The sequence below is a fragment of the Toxorhynchites rutilus genome, chromosome 3 (genome assembly GCF_029784135.1).
Source record: "Toxorhynchites rutilus septentrionalis strain SRP chromosome 3, ASM2978413v1, whole genome shotgun sequence".
Taxonomy (NCBI): Eukaryota; Metazoa; Arthropoda; class Insecta; order Diptera; family Culicidae; genus Toxorhynchites; species Toxorhynchites rutilus.
Genome location: NC_073746.1, coordinates 13,895,450 through 13,902,672, shown reverse-complemented (window position 1 = coordinate 13,902,672; position 7,223 = coordinate 13,895,450).

Below are 7,223 nucleotides of genomic sequence, written 5' to 3'. Positions count from 1 at the left end.
ATAAATTTGGTTATCATCAGAAAGTTTCTGATTTTTTTTAAATTTCTTCAAATGATGTTCATTTAGAATTTTCCAGGCTTGAAAACTTTTATCTTATTTCAAATCATGCAAATAATCTACAGATTAAGTCGTTATTGGGTATAACAAACATCGGTTGTATGATATGTAGCACTTTGTTTGGCTAAACTCGTTCCATACAGTACAGTACATGCAGTGTTCAATTAACCCTCCTGTACTTGAGTGCAAAATCATAACTCGTATACTCGCGCACGGTGTCACAGACCGAAAATTGATCTTCTTTGTAAAATTGATATTGTGTATTTTGCAGGCTTTATTGGCATTTATTTGAAGAAGGGAGTATAATTGAAAAAAATCCAGAAAATATGTTTTCTTCGTCTTTATGCAGTTTTAATAGTTATCTAATTCAGTCTCCTCAAAACAGAGTAAGTTTTGATACTTCATCACAAATAACGAAATTCGACTTTTCTCCTGTTATAAATTAAAAGTAAGCAACTGAATATAATTCATGAAAGTATAAAGACCTAGAAAATAACATAAAAACATACCGATTGTGGTTTCATTGGTGTGAGAATCAGAACATACCATAACTGCCTGATTGAAGCAAACATATTTTTTAAAACGTTAACACAAAAAAACCTTTAGATCGAATCAACGCCTGCGATTCACTGCTAAAACAAAACGAACTCGACCCATTCTTAAAGAAGATTGTGACTGGTGATGAAAAGTGGATCACGTACGACAACCTAAAGCGAAAAAAGTCGTGGTCAAAGCGCGGTGAGCCGGCCCAAACCATCGCCAAGCCCGGATTGACGGCCAGGAAGGTTTTGCTGTGTGTTTGGTGGGATTGGAAGGGAATCATCCACTATGAGCTGCTCAACTATGGCCAGACCCTCAACTCGGTTCTCTACTGTGAGCAGCTTGACCGTTTGAAGCAGGCGATTGACCAGAAGTGGCCAGAAATGATCAATAGGAATGGTGTTGTTTTCCACCAGGACAACGCTCGGCCTCACACATCTTTGATGACCCGCCAGAAGCTACGGGAGCTCGGATGGGATGTCCTATTGTACCCACCGTATAGTCCGAACCTGGCTCCAAGTGATTATCATCTCTTCCGGTCCATGCAAAACGCTCTTGGTGATACTAAGTTGGCCTCAAAAGAGGCTTGCGTAAACTGGCTGTCTAAGTTTTTATGCAAATAAGGTGGGGGGGGGGGTGGTTTATAAGGGGGGAGAATAATGAAGTTGCCTTCTAAATGACAACAAGTTTGCGAACAAAACGGCGAATATTTGACTTAAATTGGGTAATTTTAAGTATGTTCAATAAAGCGTCAAATTTCGATCAGAAATACGACATTTCTTTTCCTCAACCCAATATAACGACCTTCTAGATAGTTACCAGATGATAAAGGTTTTGGAATTTCAAGTTTTCATATTTCCTGTGTTCTTGGTAAACTAAGAAATAATGCCTGTTTTTCTTGATGGGGCACAAAAAGATGATTTAAAAGAATTTCTAGGAACTTCCTGCGACTTGTTTTCTCGTCGATATTGTTCAGCACATATATTATAAAAAAATGTACCCAAAAATGTAACTATAAATAATAACCATAAACCACCGATCAGTTTATAGTTTACAGTTTTTTTTTCCACAAGTGCATTTCTTTCACAAGTGTAGATATGTATGACCATTGTATATAGCGAATAACTATACAAAAGTCAAATAATTGGATTTGGTTTTGCAGGTATGAATCATGTTCAATCCGGTGACAAAAAGTACTAAAATCAAATATAAATAGTCCGGTAATGATCTTATGCATTATATTCAATAAATATTCCACGCCACTTACATTAATTTATTTAACATTGTTTTAAATAATATATTTAACACATAGCACAAGATATTAAATTTTCATCTGCTGTCGCACTGTATAGTGGAAAACGTCGGAAAAGTCGAGCTAGTGCTCTGAAAGTTAAATTTTCATTTTTCAATTTTCGGCAATGGTTTTGTTTGTATTGGTGAAAGCATTGAATTTTTTCGACACTGGTGCCAGACAACATCATCGAAACAGCTATAAAAACCTTATTGAGTGGTTTTGTTATTGAATGTTATTCATGGGTCATAGCGTTTCATGTCATAAAAATCAATAGAATGAAATTGTGTTGATATCAATACAATTATTATTTTTACGTTCAATGGGATAGTGGCTTGACAGTACAGTGAGAATATCGTGATTTAAAAAAAAACCAGCTGGGAACGATATACACTTCAACTCGAGCCAAAAATTTTCAATACAGAAATAAGGTCGATTCAACAGATTGAATCAACTTCAAAAGAGTTAAATGATACATGAAAAATGAAAATAAAAGTTAAATGAAGCTTGACCGGCTTCATGAAACGTCACGGAAACTGTTCAACAGAGCTAAAATTTCTTTGAGTTGGTCTCAATACAGAATAGTCTCACAGAACCTGAAAGTGCAAAGGAGGTCACAAACATATTGGCAGTACAAATAAGTTTCCAGCGTTTTCTTGAAAATACCAACGTTTTATTATAAAAAGAAGAGTAGTCACAGATTATTCAAAGTACTGTCCATCGCTAGCTACAACCTTCTCCCATCTTTCTGGTAGCATACGGATTCCACACTGAAAGAAGGACTGGTCTTTTGAGGCAATCCAGTCATCGACCCATTTTTTGGTATCATCATAGGAGGAAAATCGCTGATCAGCCAGGCCATATGTCATCGACCGGAACAAATGGTAATCGGAGGAAGCGATGTCTGGTTAATATGGGGTAAGATTTCCCGTTTGATGTTCTACAGGTAGTTTTTGACACCAATTGCAACATGTGGCCGAGCGTTGTCATGTGGCAGAATCACCTTGTCGTGTCTGTTGGCGTATTGTGACCTCTTGTCCTTCAGGGTTCGACTCAAACGCATCAATTGTTGCATCTGTGATAGTTTCATTTGGTTTGAGTAGCTCATAATAAATTACTCCGAGCTGATCCCACCAGATACACAGCATAGGTTTGGAACCATGAATATTCGGTTTTGCGGATGATGACCCAAGCATTTTTACGCTTAGGAATGTCGTACCGTATACACTTTTCGTGACCAGTGACGATTCGGTGCAGGAAATCTTTTCTTTTCTGTCGCTGAAGCAGTTGTTCGCAGGTGAAAATGCGCCGTTCAGTGTCTCTCGGCCTCAACTCATATGGAACCCAATTGCCTTGTTTTTGAATCATTCCGAGTTGCTTTAAACGATGTGAAAATGATCCTCTTGTGTCTGGCATGGATCTTCATCGAGTAACTTCTCCAATTCTTCATCTTCGATTGTTTTGGTGCACCTCAACTTCGAGGTCAAAATTACCACTTTTGAATTGGTGAAACCAAGCTCTGCATGTTGGTTCCAAAAAGAAGAATCAAAGCTAATTCCTTCTCTAATCGAGATTTTTATGACAAATTTGCTACTAGAGCACATTCCTTCCACATGAAGAGCTTGAGCTTGAGTTTGGGTAGACTGTACACTTCGTAGTTGCTCTCCGTGATTGACCTGAGTCAGCGGAATTGCACAAAGAACATCATTGTGACGACGTTAGCCACGTCCTTACAGTCACCAGGGGAAGGGAAGGAATGCTAGTATGATATTCGCCGCCCGAAGGCCAAACGGGTCGCCTCTATAGCGTGGTTCCTCAGCGATTATCAAGGAAGGGATAGTTGGGAGAAGGTAAGAATCAGGATGCACTGTGGTGATATGCAGCCCTATTCTGTATGGATTTGCCCGTTTAATGTTCGAAGAGAAACAGATCGAACGAAATGCAAATACAACTTGAACAGAATACAGAATTGAATTTCTTGGTGATTAGAAGTTTATCTTTTTTTTCCCTTACATAACAACCATGGATAACAGCTATCACAACCATCCTCCTTAGGGGATTTGGACCCTCTGCTCTGGCTCTCAATAGTTTCAGGTTCTCCTTCGGACATGCTACTATAAAGATCCGTCATTCGCAGGCGGAGTTCTTTCAAATATTTTCTCTGTCAGGTACAGTAACTCGCGGCCAGTGAAGATCTCACAATGTTGAGTATTATCATCATTATAATTGTTAGATTTCATTACGTCAGCGAGGTTCGAGGAGATCGTTCAAGCTTTGGTATGTGTCAAGTTTTTTATTTGCCAGTTGTGCTCTATGCTTCTAGAGGGCTTTGATGTTGCCGTCTTTGTGGGCATACTTTGTAGTTGGCAGTGTGATTTTGTTTGCAGTTGGCACAAGAGATTTTTTTCCTGTGATAATTTTGCTCGTTAGCACTGTTTTACTATTATAGATACCGAGTAAGTCGATAGCTTCGACCGAGCGAAAGCTATCGGTGAATCTGTCATACTTTCTCAAGTTGTTTGTTTCGCTTGTCGCCTACCCTCAAAGCAATATTTTGTTTTGGTTTGCGTCCCTAATATTTTCCTTTGGGGAAACGTTTCAGAAACGCTTAAATATATTTATATATTTTCAATACATGAAGTTCGAGCACGGTAAGAGAGTATCTCGATTCACAAAATACGAAATTTTGTTCGGTGTGATAGTGATAGTTATTGTATCGACTTTTCGATTCGATTTACATATTAGGGCTCATAATGTAATAGAGCAAAATTCTTTTCGACTCGATTTCTATAATAGGCCCATTGTCTGACTGAGGTTCCAGTGGAATGGAAGGGCAAGTTTAAATAATTAAACGAATGAATGAAAGTTTTATTAATAACAAGATGTGTTCACTGCGCTTTCTAATTTTTGAATGAACATATTTGTTTAAGCACACAGCAGAAGGCTGATGGTGTGCTCTCGCTTTGCTAGGCTCCCACCGTGCGCATACACAAGGTGGGACGTTCGTTGTTCTACCAACACCCATAGATACCGAGCAAAGTCGATAACATCGACCGAATGAAGGCATTCGGTGCAATTGTAATTGTTTTTCAAGTTGTTTGGTATACTTGCTGCATACATTCAGAGAATAAGTTTGTTTTGGTTTGCGTCCCAGATATTGACGTAGGACTACGTCTTTCATTTCTATACCGGGGTGTAAAATCAAAGTTTCGAAAACGAAAGCGTTACGCCGGAGACCGAGATTTTGAGCGTTAATAGCTCCTAAACAACTGAACGAAATGGTATGAAAAACACTTCATTCAAAAGATAAAATGTCTACGCGTTCTATACTTGTTACTTTCTGATCCAAAAACTTGTTTCAATAGTATTAAATTTGCTTTCAAAACATGCTATTGAAATCACCAATCGGTATATAAGCGAGCGCCGCTCGGAAATCCACTCAGTTCTAATTGAACAGCGATTGGAGCATGTTGTCGCTGTTGTGGTGAAGCTCTTCATTTATCATGAAAGCGCGGATGAACGGTGTCACCAAGAGTCTGTTTGTGCACCTTAGACCAGAAGGGAATCCATCAGGAGGAGAGTGATGCCACAAACGGTTCCCCGGGAAGATCTCGAAGCAGCCGCTACAAACACACACACATACACGCGCGGAATTCTTTCCGTTTGGATGCCATTCAGCATCGAGAAAGATCCGGAAAATAATCTGCCAGTTCCTCTGGGAATTTAAAAATACATTCATGTGAAAGAGTTTATTTGAATGTTTTCTATCCATGTAACACTGTGATCAAATACATTTGGTTTTGTGATTTTTCAATCATTTCAATTTTCAATAATCGCAATTAACAGGATAACTTTTGAAGAATATTCTTTTCCATCAGTAGGATATTTCCGTATCCAATATTGTATGCGCCCGCAATCGATTCTTGCTCTGTCGCCGAAAATTCCGAGCTCAGAGAGTTCATTCCCCTCTAGTTTGCCTTCCAAATTGCCATCGTAAACCACACCTTCTCTCGATTCAATCACACACAAAAAGCATACTTAAGCGATATTCTGGTGGTGAGACACATTCATTTTTCGTGAGGACATCGACAAGACAACATCGTTGCCTAACGTGCTGGAGGAGGTGGACGGCGAAGGATCGACACATACACGCGCAGAATTCTTTACGTTTGGATGCCATTCAGCATCGAGAAAGTTCCGGAAAGATCTAATCATTGCTGGGAAATAATCAGCCAGTTCCTCTGGGAATTTAAAAATACATTCATGTGAAAGAGTTTATTTGAATGTTTTCTATTCGTGTAACACTGTGACCAAATATGTTTCAAGCAAGTGCTATTAACAGATGGTTATCGAATTAGCATTAACCACAGGTGGGCTTCCAGTATCGAGGAAAATGTGGAAATATCTAATCGTTACTGAAAATAATCTGCCAGTTCCTCTGAGAATTTAAAATTACATTCATGTGAAAGAGTTTATTTTAATGTTTTCTATCCATAAAATATCCATATAATACATTTGGGTTTGTGATTTGTCAATCAAGTACAGTTAGCAGGTTAGCTTCTGAAGATTATTCTTTAGAACAAGGTTTTTCGTATCCTATATTGGATGCATAAAACCTTGTGCCTCCAACGTAACGCTCTCGTTTTCGAAGTCTCCCAAATATTCATTTATTCATTCATTCAGAATGGATTTAGATTCAACTTCAAACAAATGATCTCTAAATCAACGATAGTCCTACGTCACCCTTGCGGTTATACCATAGATATAACCCACTTCCTGTTTTTTCCTTTGGGAAACAACTCAGAAACGCTTAAATGTATGCATTATGCAACACTTCAAGTGCGAGCAAGACTCGATAAGACTAGCTGGATTTACAAAATACGAAATTTTGGGCTTTCATTCGGTTGATTCTATCGACTTTCTCTTTAGCCCTTTAACGGGACGTGGGAACCAGGCAACGAATTGACTCCAACTTCAGAGAACATACTCCTTACATGAGGAAAAACACATATTTACATTTGAAGATTTTTTTAACTATTGAAACAGTTGAAAAAATTGGTGGCAATATAGTTGCCACTAGAGATGTGCCATCCGCTCATGAGCTGTTCATTCGAATCGCTTCATTTTAGTGAGCGGATTCGGATCGGTTCGCAATCAAAACAACACGGCTCATCAGCTCATTACGGAGCTGTTGAGCCGATGAGCTGCTGAGCTGTTGAGCGGATGAGCTGCTGAGCTGTTGAGCTGCTGAGCTGTTGAGCTGCTGAGCTGTTGAGCTGCTGAGCTGCATAGCTGTGGAGCGCAAAAGCTGCAGAGAATGTGAATTTTGAGACGC